At 36.6% G+C, this 13199-nt stretch overlaps 1 protein-coding gene across 1 annotated transcript in view; it reads left to right on the forward strand.

Moving 5' to 3' along the window:
* Positions 1-13199, forward strand: part of SLC2A13 (solute carrier family 2 member 13) — a 515435-nt gene that overhangs the window by 223666 nt on the left and 278570 nt on the right. The window lies entirely within an intron of this gene.

Genomic DNA, 13199 nt, shown 5'->3' on the forward strand with positions numbered 1-13199 from the left:
TATTTTTAAAAAACTGTATAGTTTAAAAGTCTTACCAAATTTTAACTAGAAGGAAGTGACTTATTTTGTTCATTGTAATTATTGGCTTTATTTGATTTCTTACAATTTCTTTTTTATGCCATCAATTAGTTTCTTTTATTCTGAGCTACTAAATATATCATTTTTCATAAGCTATTTCATGATTCACATTAAAAAGTAAACCGAAGGATAAACCTGGCATTTATTAGAGATCAGTGGACACACAGCTAGTTCATTTCCTTTTAGGACAGTCAGTTACAATACAATGTGATAAGAACATTAATAGAAGTATGTCTTTTACAACTAGAGTACAGTGGACCAGGGATGGAATGGGAGCAAAGAAGTAGGAAATATATAAAAGTTCTGCATTTTCTAGTTTTCACAGTAATTCTCAAAGTTGTATGTGTGTTGTGGGTGAAGCAGAGTGAATAGTGGGGGTTTGACTGTATTTCATTCATTCAATGTTAAACCCATTTTTGATGGTTGATTTTGTACTAGATACATAGCAGTGAATACGGGAGACACAGTCCTTGGCCTTATAGAGTATACAGGTTGGTGCAGGAAACAACACATTAAATAAATTCACAGTTCAATACAGCATTTCAAATTGTCATAAGAGCTATGTAAGATTGTTCCAAGAGAAGACTTTTAAGATCCTAGGTAACAGAATATGGGTTAGAGAAAAGCCATGATTTTTGCTGAGAATCTGGTTATTGGTGAAAAGCTCTGTTTTCAGAAGCTTTCCGTTATACATAAAATTATTCATTATTCATTAGAAAAACACAAATTATGTAAAATGTATTTTACCTAGTAAACCATTTGTTTTGGGGACTTTTGATTTTTTTTAATTACTTGGGTTATAATGAATTATTCAGTGGTAATTTCAGAAGAGTGAATTAGTTAAAATAGTAACTAGGGCCCAAGGACCGATTAGATTAAGTTGGAATTTACTAAGAAACTCCAACTTGAATATATCCATACCCTTTGTGAATTTGACTTTAATGATAATCCTTGTTAGCTTTCTGAACTACATTTTAATATTGGTTCTCTCCTCCCCTCTAACATTTACTTTCATTTTTTCCTTAACATTTTCATATCTATTAAGCTTATCTGTCAGTATAGCATCTAACATTTTTGTTTCTGGACGTGGCATACCATGACTTTTCTGAGGCACATCCATTGTCCTTAGTGTAGTAATGGTATGGAATTGTAACAAGGCTAGCACCAATCTTTCAAACAACACAATTCAGTAATAATCCTATGTACAAATCTAGTTCATCAACCTAATTTAACATATGTCCTATTTCTCAAAATCTTTTGTTTGTTCTACCCTTTTCTAGGCATTTAAACTTGACAAGTTTAAAGCATAGAAAGTGAATTTTTGTTGTGCTTTTTTGTATTCCTATAAAACAAGGATCACAGACAGGGCCAATCTAATTGGTGGGTGAGGTGAAGCCAGTGTGTTCCTAGTTGAAATGATTGTTATATAGTCCACTTGTGATATCTAATGTAAAATGTACTGATTCAAGTTTTCAGATTTTAATAAAGTGTTTATTTCTCTAAATTCTCAGTCTTTTCACAGTGAGATCAAGTGAAATGACTATAAGGATCTTGATATTCCTTAAGATGTATGATAGTCATTAATGTACTTTGCTTATCACAAACTAATAGGTAGTGTCTTCAATACAGCTGTTGCTTGTAGTTGAATATTAATCCTGGAAAGTAGGAATAATAAAATAAGGTAAATGATGGTTAATTTTATACTGTGTCTACATGATGCAGAATAGGCAACTCCCTGCAGACTTTACTATAACCTTAGTATCGGAGGTTAGAAGACTAGACTCTTAAATGATGTTACCTATGCTAAGTAACTGTTGGTTTTTCATAGTATATAACTTCAGACATTCATATTTTAAGCCCATAAAACTGTAAATCAGTTTCTTTAAAGTAGACCATGCTTTATTATTATTTGGATGGAAAATGACTAATTTAGGATCCTCATATAATGTGTTTTTTCCTACTTTATCTAGTCTGTATTCATGTGTGTGCATGTATATGTTTTTCTTTTTCCATTTTTTCCCCCATTATCCTTCAGGTAGAGTAAATACTATCATAATTTTTGTTTCTTATAGTTTAAAATAATCTTTAAATGCAGCTTAATAGTTTTTTATTGCCTTTACTAGAAAATATCTATTACATTTTTTCATTTAAAAATGTTATTTAATTAATAATTCTGTTTTTAATGAATATTTTTGATGTATATTACTCTTTATTCTTTTTGCTTCTTCTCTTTCAAGTGGAAAATGGAGTAGTCAGTGCTCCTTTATATTTCCAACCCAAACTTAATAATCTGTAGAAGTTGATATTTTTTTATAAAATCCATTTTCTACCCCAAGTTTTAATCCTGACTTTTACCAAGAACAGTTCATAAAAGATCATATGAAAACATATTGAAACATAAAATCATCCTTACAATTGTATTATATAATCTTACCATGTTTAGTTTTCTCTGGTCTCCCTCATAGGGTCTTTATTTCTATATCCATGAATTAATGTTCTATTTCAGTTAAAGAAATAGGTTTATTTCTTAGAATATTTATTCTCTGCTATGAAAAAAAAAAAATATATATATATATATATATAGTGTGAGTGTATCCAGGTATCTTATATTTGTATAAGTCCTGTTTATATCCTAACCCATACCTTATCGTCCTCCTGTCATATCAAGCATAGGACTTCTAAGGTCTTAACACTGTTACATACCTCATACGCTACATTTAACTTTTAGAAGAGGCAATTTTCTATTTTGACTCTAATCAATAATTTCAAACATGCTGCTGAATAGGTTATTCTCTATTCACAAGAGAGAACAGAGCAAATAGAGTTCTGTTTTCCTGGTATATTCCTGCTATATTATTGTACTACCTCACAGAGCAATAAAATATTTTCACATGTCAAAATAAATGGAAGAGTAGTGATCTGTGAAGAATATGATGATTAATGTGAAAACAACTCACTTAAGTAATTCTCATGTGATTTGTTCTAAACTCTGGTTATAATGTCAATAATTTTCCAATTTCTAGCTAAAAGTTCTTAATTTATTAATAAAAGGGTCATTCCCACATTATTATTACCACAACCAAAATGTGTATGGGTGAATAATTAGGTGGTAGGGAGGGAGAGAGAGGAAAAAAAGAAAAAGAGATAAAGTAAAAGAAAGGAAACACTTGGCTACATTTGGGTTTGTTAGCATTTTGCTTCTTTTGAGGAGCTTAAGCTATATTTTGATATGTCTTGATAATCATAAAATTAGTCCATCTTGGACAGGTGGAAGGTAGCAGAGTTTTACCTGGGAAAACCAAGTATTTAAATGGATCATTTTAAGGTTACACAGAAAATCTGCAGTAAAGAGGAGAAGTAAATCCAGAATTTTAAGCTTTTATGTCAGCTTCAGGTAAAAGGGATTATGGGTGTATAAACTTCTTTTGGACACTCTAAATAATCTGCTATTTTTAAGCTGCTCTTCTTTTAGATTAATTCTCCCAGATTCATCTCTTCTTTCTCTTTTCTACTAACTTAAAGGAGGGGTGGGAAATAGGCAATTACATAGGATGGGCAGATCATTCCCACTTGCATAACTGCTTTACGTTAATCCCTGGTGGATCACTACTTCTTTGTGTTTACTAGAGATAATAGAAGGCTTTGGAAAAAATGGCCTTGCAATACTAATCTTAATAGCTATCATTTACTAAGCATTAATATTGGGTTGGTGCAAAACTAATTGTGGTTTTGCATTGTTGAACCTTGTTATTTTATATTGAAATACATTTGTAAATAAATGTGGTTATATTATACATCATTTTCATGTGCATTTCTCACATCTTTTTTTTTTTTTGCTAATGCCTTATTACTTGCCATTTATTTTATATTTATTTTAGACTAGGGAAATGATGTTAGGCAAAAAAGCATATTTGGGCAATTTTCTTATTTGAGTTCAAAATGGGCCATAAAGCAGGGGAGATAACACACAACATCAGCAACACATTTGGCCCAGGGACTGCTTACAACTTTACAGTGCAGTGGTGGTTAACAAACAGCTAACAAATTCACAGTACAGAGGATCATTGAAGCTGATCCTCTTACAACTGCACGAGAAGTTGCTGAAGAACTCAACATCAACCATTCTATGGTCATTTGGCATTTGAAGCAAATTGGAAAGGTGAAAAAGCTCCAAAAGTCAGTGGCTCATGAGCTGACCGCATATCAAAAGCATCATCATTAAAGTGTCGTCTTCTCTTATTCTTCACAATAACAATGAACCATTTCTCAATTGGATTGTGATGAGAGATGAAAAGTGAGTTTTATACGACAACTAGCAACAACCAGCTCAGTGGTTGGACTGAGAAGAAGCTCCAAAGCACTTCCCAAAGCCAAACTTGCAGAAAAAAAGGTCATGGTCACTGTCCGATGGTCTGCTACAAGTCTGATCCACTACAGCTTTCTGAATCCTAACGAAATCATTACATCTGAGAAAGTATGCTGAGCAAATTGATGAGATGCCCCCAAAACTGCAACATCTGGAGCCAGTATTGGTCAACAGAATGGGCCCAGTTCTTCTCCATGACAACACCTGACTGCATATCATACAACCAATGCTTCAAAAGTTGAGTGAATTGGGCCACAAAGTTTTGCCTCATCTGCCATATTCTCCTGACCTCTTGCCAACTGACTATAACTTCTTCAAGCATTTTGACAATTTTTGCAGGGAAAAAACTTCCACATCCAGCAGTAGGCAGAAAATGCTTTCCAAGAGTTTGTCAAATCCCAAAGCACGAGTTTTTATGCTACAGGAGTAGACAGATTTATTTCTCATTTGCAAAAATGTGTTGATTGTGATGGTTAATATTTTGTTCAATGAAAATGTTTTTGAGTCTAGTTATAATGATTTAAAGTTCACTGTCCAAAACCAGAATTACGTTTACACCAACCTAATACCTGGTACTACTCTGCTGCTGCTGCTGCTGCTGCTAAGTCACTTCAGTTGTGTCCAACTCTGCGACCCCATAGACGGCAGCCCACCAGGCTCCCCCGTCCCTGGGATTCTCCAGGCAAGAATACTGGAGTGGGTTGCCATTTCCTTCTCCAATGCATGAAGGTGAAAAGAGAAAGTGAAGTTGTTCAGTTGTGTCTGACTCCTAGCTCTAGCATGTAAAATAAATATTATCAGAAAAGGAAAAATAGGCCAACACTTTTAGCCTCTTCAGTAATATAATTATTTATTAATGTCATGGTAAAAACAAACATGTTTACTGTTTTTTATATATAACACTATAAAAATTTTCATAGATGTGACCTCTCTTGTTCTTTATAAATATCCTGTTGAGTCAGCACGGTAGTTCTTCTGTTTATTCTCAAAGTAAGGAAGCAAAGGCTTAATGAGTTAAAGTGACTTGGCCTCTGTAACATAAGTTTTAGAGCTGAGGGTGTTCAATTGCTAAGTTGTGTCTGACTCTTTCTGACCCCATGGACTGCAACAAGCCAGACCACCCTATTCCTCACTATCTCTCAGAGTATGCCAAAGTTCCCTTGAATTGGTGATGCTATCCACCCATCTAATCCTCTGCAACCCTCTTCTTTTGCCTTCAGTCATTCCCAGCATCAGGGTCTTTTCCAGTGAGTCAGCTGTTCACATCAGGTGGCCAAAGTACTGGAGCGTCAGCATCACTCCTACCAGTGAATATTCAGAGTTGATTTTCTTTAGAATTGACTGGTTTGATCTCCTTGCTGACCAAGGGACTCTCAAGATTCTTCTCCAGCACCACCATTCGAAAATATCAATTCTTTGGTGCTCAGCTTTCTTTATGATCCAAGTCTCAAATCCCTACATGACTACTGGAAAAACCATGGATTTTAACAATACAGACCTCTGTGATGTCTCTGCTTTTTAATTTGCTGTCTAGGTTTGTCATGGCCTTCCTTCCAGGGAACAAGTGTCTTCTAATTTCATGGCTGCAGTCACCATCTGCAGTGATTTTGGGGACCAAGAAAAGAAAATCATCACTGCTTCCACTTTTTCCCCTTGATGTGAAGTGATGGGATAGCATGCCATGATCTTTGCTTTTTGAGTGTTGAGTTTTAAGCCAGCTTTTTCACTCTTCCCTTTCACCCTCATCAAAGGGCTATTCAGTTCCTCTTCACTTTTTGCTGTTAGGGTGGTATCATCTGCATATCTGACATTGTTGATATTTCTACTGGCAGTCTTGATTCCAGCTTGTAACTCATCCAGCCCAGCATTTTGCATGATGAACTCTGCATATAAGTTAAATAAACAGGATGACAGTATACAACCTCATCGTACTCCTTTCCCAATTTTGGACCAGTCAGTTGTTCCATGTAAGGTCTTAACTGTTGCTTCTTTACCCACATACATCTTTCTTAGGAGACAGATAAAATAGTCTGATATTACCATCTCTAAGAATTTTCCACAGTTGATTGTGATCTACATAGTCAAAGACTTTAGCATAGTCAATGAAGCAGAAGTAGATGTTTTCCTGAAATTCCCTTGCTTTCCCTGTGATCAAGTGAATGCCAGCAATTTGATCTCTGGTTTCTCTGTCTTTTCTAAACCCAGCTTGTACATCTGAAAGTTCTCAATTCAAGAAGCTGAATTGAGCTTCTACTGAATAGGCTTCTACTGCTGAAGCCTAGCTTGAAGGGTGTTGAACATAACCTTACTAGCATGGGGAATGAGCACAATTGTGTGGTAGTTTGAACATTCTTAAACACTGCCCTTCTTTGGGATTGGAGTGAAAACTGACTGAGGCTAGAACCTGATTCTCTGACTCTGGCTCATCTGGGCTACCCTTTAGTGGTAGAACACCTTAAGTGCCTAGGGCTCTCACTTTAAAACTTGTTTGGAAGTGATATGTAAACAAACCAAAGTTAGTGAAATTCAGTATCACCCAAGGATAGAAGTCCAAAATGACTATGAGCTAATAAAGTTGCATCCATCTCAAGAGTTATAAAATGCATCAGACTAAACTGCTAGTACCCAGTTGAGACCTTTTCTCTATATGCTGATCTAGAGTTCCTGGACAGGCCAGCCTAATGGTATTATAATTCTTAATCATATTTAATAATTTAATTTTATAAGTGCAATAGTTTTGAATTTGTTCCATTATCATATTTTATCCCCAACAAAGTCTCCTAGTGTGAAAAATTACCATGCAATCAGGAAACATAGTACAAAAAGCAAGCCAGATGGTGGTAAATATAGAGAAAAATGAAGTTGACAGGAAATAAGAAAAGAATAAGGATTTGCTCTCTCATGTTGTAAGTCTGAACCAAATGTGATGTTTTACTCTCTCTGAAGTTCTCAGCAGGTAGTATGAATGGAACAGAATGCTAACTGATTAATATGAACCTTCTCTTCTCTTTGCCTCCTTAGTAGGGCTCAGAATATAATCCAAAAGCCTTTGAAAGGTAATATGCATATCTCATTGGAATGTTTCAAGATGAGTATATTATAGTCATTTGTGATCATTGGAATCAGGATAATTAGTTGCAAGATCTATCTCTACCATGGAAATTTGGGCATGCCTGTTAATTCTCTTCATTCTGATTACCAATAAAGTGAAGTGCCATGCTGTGCTAAATCTCTTCAGTCTTGTGCGATTCTTTGCCACCCTATAGACCATAGCCCACCAGGCGCCTCTGTCCATGGGATTCTCCCAGCAAGAATAGTGAAGTCTCCTGCATTGGCAGGCAGGTTCTTTCCTAGTTCCACCTAGGAAGTCCATAAAGTGAAGTAGATGGGCTTTAATGTACATTTGAATGAGGAAAAATGGAGTTTCAAGTGAAAGTGGAAGGTCAAAAGTTGTGTTTGAAATACTTTAAACCTTTCTTGGATGAAAAGTTGTCAGGAGATTGATTTTAGTCTCAAAAGAAAAATGTAAGCAATAAAATGTGAGCTTCATAAGAAATTTTATGAGAATGTATTTTCTTGAATATGATAATCTTTTGTTTCCTTTGTGTAATTCAAATAATTTTGTCCTATAACAAGAATCTTAAAACTACATCTGCTCAAGTATTCATTTATTTATTTTTCAACCAGCATTTACTGTATTGTTAATAGAGTTTCAGATACTTGGAAACTAAAATTCTTATCTTTAAGAAGTCTATATTCTTCCTAAGCAGATAGACCAAGTAATTATAATGCATTATTATAAAAGCATAAATTAATATGCTACTTGACCAATGAAAAATTAGTGACTTAATTCTATCTGGAAAATGAGGGCACATATAAACAGTTTTTGTTATTTAAATGTTTTTCCTTATCTGGAGTCATTTTAGGGGCAAAAACATGGTACTTCAAATATTAACACCACCTACTGTGTTAGGTATGAATTTAAATTGAAACTCACTACTCGGATGTAAACTCTACAAGCTTCTTAACTTCTCAGAGTCCCAGTGACCTGAAAATCAGGAATAATACCTCCTGTGGTTCTTGTGGTGTTTAAATGAGATATCCTATATGACTCAGGCCCGAGGGAGGGACTGAGACCATGTTAATTTCCCTTCTGCTCCCTGTGTATAGCAGCTTAGAAATGCCAGATCATTTGTGAAAAGCAGAGGCATTGCATAGTTAACTTGTCCTCTTTGGCCCCAACCCATCCATCAGTCCAGCATTTGAAGCATCTTCTGTAAAGACAAAACTATTATACCCTTATTTTTTTGATACTTGTTTCTAATTTTCAAAATACAGGAAAAGTGAAAATAGTATTTTTTTTCTAACTAACAAATGTGACTGCAGTGTTATCTGCTTCAGTGTTAGATACATTCTTTTTTGCTGTTATGTTTAGTCAGGGAGAAAAGACCTCAGTGATGTTTTTAAAGTTGACTTTTATTGGAGTATAGTTGCTTTACAATGTTGTGTTAGTTTCCACCATACAGCAAAACAAATCAGCTATATGTATACATATATCCTCTCGTTTTTGGATTCCCGTCCGATTCAGGTCACCACAGAGCCCTGAGTAGAGTTTCCAGTGCTATACAGTAGATTTAGTTTTCTTCTTTATACATAGTAGTGTATATATGTCAATCCCAATTCATCCAACCTCCCCCTTACATCTTTGGTAGCCATAAGTTTGTTCTCTACATCTGTTATTCTATTTCTGCTTTGCAAATAAGTTCATTTCAACCATTTTTCTAGATTCCACATATAAATGAACCAGAAAAGACCTCAGTGACCTTTAAACAATAAGAACAAACAGTGCCTCCCTAGGAAGTGTAGGAGCTGTGACCAAGTACCCTGAGTGGCATGACTTGTGGTTTATGTCAAAAGACAGTCAAATCCTTTCTGCATGTTTTCTGAGTCAGGTATGAAGTTAAACTTTTGTGATAATTAATGGAAATTTATCCCCCCCACCAGTTTGTAAAATACCCTAAGATTTGGGTTCCCTAGGACATCTTTGGTGATATGATGATATGGTTTCCTTGACTGACTTTTCTGTCTGTCATATGTCTTGGTGAAAGGTAAGCAGAAGAAATGGAGATGCTGTCGATGCATTGAAATAATAGCACAAAATCCAGGGGTGTGCTCTAAGAAATAGGCCTTCTCTGTCCCTAAAGTAGAACCTTGCTTCCCAAATCATATGTGATTTTGAGAGTAACCAGTCCAGTTAGTTCCAGGTGCGTGTGTGCTAAGTCACTTCAGCTGTATCCGACTCTGTCAGATCCTGTGGACTGCAGCCTGGCAGTCTCCTCTGTCCATGGATTCTCCAGGCAAGAATACTGGAGTGGGTTGCTCCTCTGTCCAGGGATCCTCCCAAACCAGGGAGCAAACCTGTGCCTTTTACATCTGCCTGCATTGTCAGGCAGGTTCTCTACCACTAGCACCAACTACAAAACTGTAGAAATGTTCATTCTTTAAACAAATAAGGGGAAGGCACTCCTCCAGGGAATAGACATACAGAACATAATGTAGCCCATCCCCAGGGAACCTTGGTCTTTTCCTCTCATCTTTAAAAAGATGTAGTGCCACCTGTCTTGAAAGGTTGTTTTGAGGATGAAATGAGGTAAGGAAATGTCTGCCTCACAGAAGGTCTTCAGATGTTGGGGAGTTGGGTTCTCCTCTTCCCATCCTCGCATTTGTTATCCTCTCAATAATTCAGCTGTCTGGGCTGTCCTCACTTGGTCAGCATTCTTCTTAAGAGCTTTCCCTTATTGGCACAATACAGCATTTCATCTTCAGTCTCCTTCATGATTTTTTCTACTCAGTTTACACTTTAATGCTAATGCTCCCCGGGCCTTGGCTTACAACCCTGCTGGGAGGTTTCGTTCCCTTCCATAGTTTTACTGACCATCTACCTGTTAGAGATGGCCTAGCATACATTTCCAGATCAGAACTGCTCTGAGATGTGTAGTCATATCCAACTGCTGGGCATTTTTATTTGGATATCCTATTCTCACCAACCTCTACATGCACAAGACTGACTCCCTATTGTTTCTCACCAATTCTGCCCTTCTTCCTGTTATGAAGGATTTGACCAGTGGAAACCCAGGACTGTGGTTGGGGAACCAAGACATCCAAACTCAACTAGTTGCAATTCCCTTCACTTTTACTCCCTTATTATCTGTTACTGAGCGTCCCAGGTGGCTCAGTGGTAAAGAATCTGCCTGCCAAAGGAGGAGCCACAGGAGATGCGGCTTTGATATTTGGGTCAGGAAGATCCTCTGGAGGAGGAAATGGCAACCCACTCCAGTGTTTCCACCTAGAGAACCCCATGGACAAAAGAGCCTGGAGGGCTACAGTCCATGGAATTGCAAAGAGTCAGATACAGCTCAGTGAGCACAAACACACAACATCTCTTATATTCTTCCTATTATCTTCATTTTCATTATCTGTCCAAGGTTAGGCCATGCTTTAGTTACAGTTCATTGTATTTGCAAGTAACAGAATTTACTCAAACCTAACTTTACAAAAAAAAAAAAAAGAGTGGTTTGCAATAAGGGTGCAGGGTTGAAGTCTAGAAATGAAGCTGAACCTGCCAAGGGGCTTGTGAAAAAAATTAATCAATAGTCAATCTAAAAAAGAAGTAGAAAATTTTATTTGAGCCAACCTGAAAATAACCTAAAGATAGTCTCTCAGAATGCTGAGAACTGTTTTGAAGAGGCAAAGGGGGAGGGCAGTGTACATATGATTTTGGTGAAGAGGGTATGTGTGGCCAAGCACACATCTCTTGTAGAAGGTTGTTGTTAGTCACTAGGAATAGACATCTAAGGTAATGGTTTTAGTGTTTTCATAGGTATGGGAAGACAAAAGAATCAGGTTCATAGAAATTTCTCCTGAAAATATCTGTCTGTCTGAGGAGCAGTGCTGTCAATTTTGCTTCATCTTGATCTTTACCTGGAATTCCTTTCAGGCTGTTTTGTTGATCGGCAACTGCAGAGATTAATGACTGGATTCTTATAGAACTGGATGGTTGGCAGCATTCTTTATTTTACAGTCCCTTCCCTTTCTATCTTATTTTTTGTGTGTGTCATCTTAGTTTTAACCAAAGTATTTGGTCAAAATTGGAGACATTTTATGACCAGCTTGTTTCATAGCATTAGGAATGCTTATGCCCGGATCAGGCAGGGATTCCCTTGATAGGCTATTCAATGTGCTATTACTAGATTAGGCTCTGTTAACAGTAGCCAGAAGCCTCTGGACCACCATAACACCTAATCTGTTATGATCCAGGGAATGCTTCCCTCTCATTGCTTCTTCCCATACCTACAGTTACACTATTACAGTCATTGATCTTATAGAACTATTTATTTGATCAGTGGTTTCAAATCACCTAATCATGAATAATTTTATCTGGGACTCCATCATACATTTGGTAATAAAGGAAACAACAACCTTATAAAATAGAAAGAGTATAAGTAATATAGCTGGTAGGTTATAAGTAGGTAGTTAAGCTAAGAATATCTATTAGGTTTTTTGACTCAGTATATTTCCAGGTTGTTTGATCAGTCTATTTTGCATCAATTGCTATCTTTAAGGGAAATGATAAATAAGCACTGGACATACATAAAGTTCACCAAAGATGTCTACAACTACAAGGCAAATAGTGGGTCATTAAGACCACTTACAGGGTTGAGAAAGCAATATTATCTTCTAAGGAGCTACACTGCTGATGCCAGAAGGAGAAAAATTGATGTATATGGTTCAGTAGGTATTTTTCCTGTTGGGGAGATCTGGTTAAGGCATAATGTAGTTGCACACTAGAAGGAACAATGGAGGCCAAAATGGGCAGAGGAAAATATTACATTTTAATTTTTTTTATGTCTTGCCTTAAAATATGAATTTTTATTTCATCAGAGCTAAGAGCAGAAACTGGAGAGTCATGTGCTCAGCCTCTGTGATCATGTGACATTGTGGTCTTGTTTTTTCTGGCTCTATGCTTTCTCTTCCTTCTTTCTCTTTGAGATCTTTCTGTGGTTTTTCTCATCTGTGATCACACTCTGCCCCCACATAAACTTGGACGTACTTCTAAATTCAAGCATCTACAAAAGATTAACTGGAATTGTACCAATTCCTAATTTATTCTAACAGCCTTTGTTTTAAAGTCTGTTTTGTCTGATATGAGTATTGTTGACTTCCCTGGTGGCTCAGAGGGTAAAGCGTGTACCTGCAATGCAGGAGACTCGGGTTCGATCCCCGAGTCGGGAAGATCCCCTGGAGAAGGAAATGGGGACCCACTCCAGTACTCTTGCCTGGAAAATCCCATGGATGGAGAAACCTGCTGTAGGCTACGGTCCATGGGGTTGCAAAGAGTTGAACACGACTCCACCTTCACTTTCACTCCATCTTTCTCATGATTTACATTTTTGTGAAGTGTGTGCTCCTGTCCTCTTGCTTTCAGTCTGTAAATATCCATAGGTCTGTGGTGGGTCTCTTGTAGACAACATATATATATATATATAAGTCTTGTCTTGTACCCATCCAGCCAGTCTACATGTTTTGGTTGGTGCATTTAATCCATTTACATTTAAGGTAACTATTGATATGTATGATCCTATTACCATTTTGTTAATTGTTTGGGGGTTATTTTTTGTAGATCTTTTCCTTCTCTTGTGTTTCCTGCCCATGCAAGTTCCTTTAGCATTTGTTGTAAAGCTGGTTTAGTAATGCT

The sequence above is a fragment of the Ovis canadensis genome, chromosome 3, assembly GCF_042477335.2.
Source record: "Ovis canadensis isolate MfBH-ARS-UI-01 breed Bighorn chromosome 3, ARS-UI_OviCan_v2, whole genome shotgun sequence".
Lineage (NCBI taxonomy): Eukaryota > Metazoa > Chordata > Mammalia > Artiodactyla > Bovidae > Ovis > Ovis canadensis.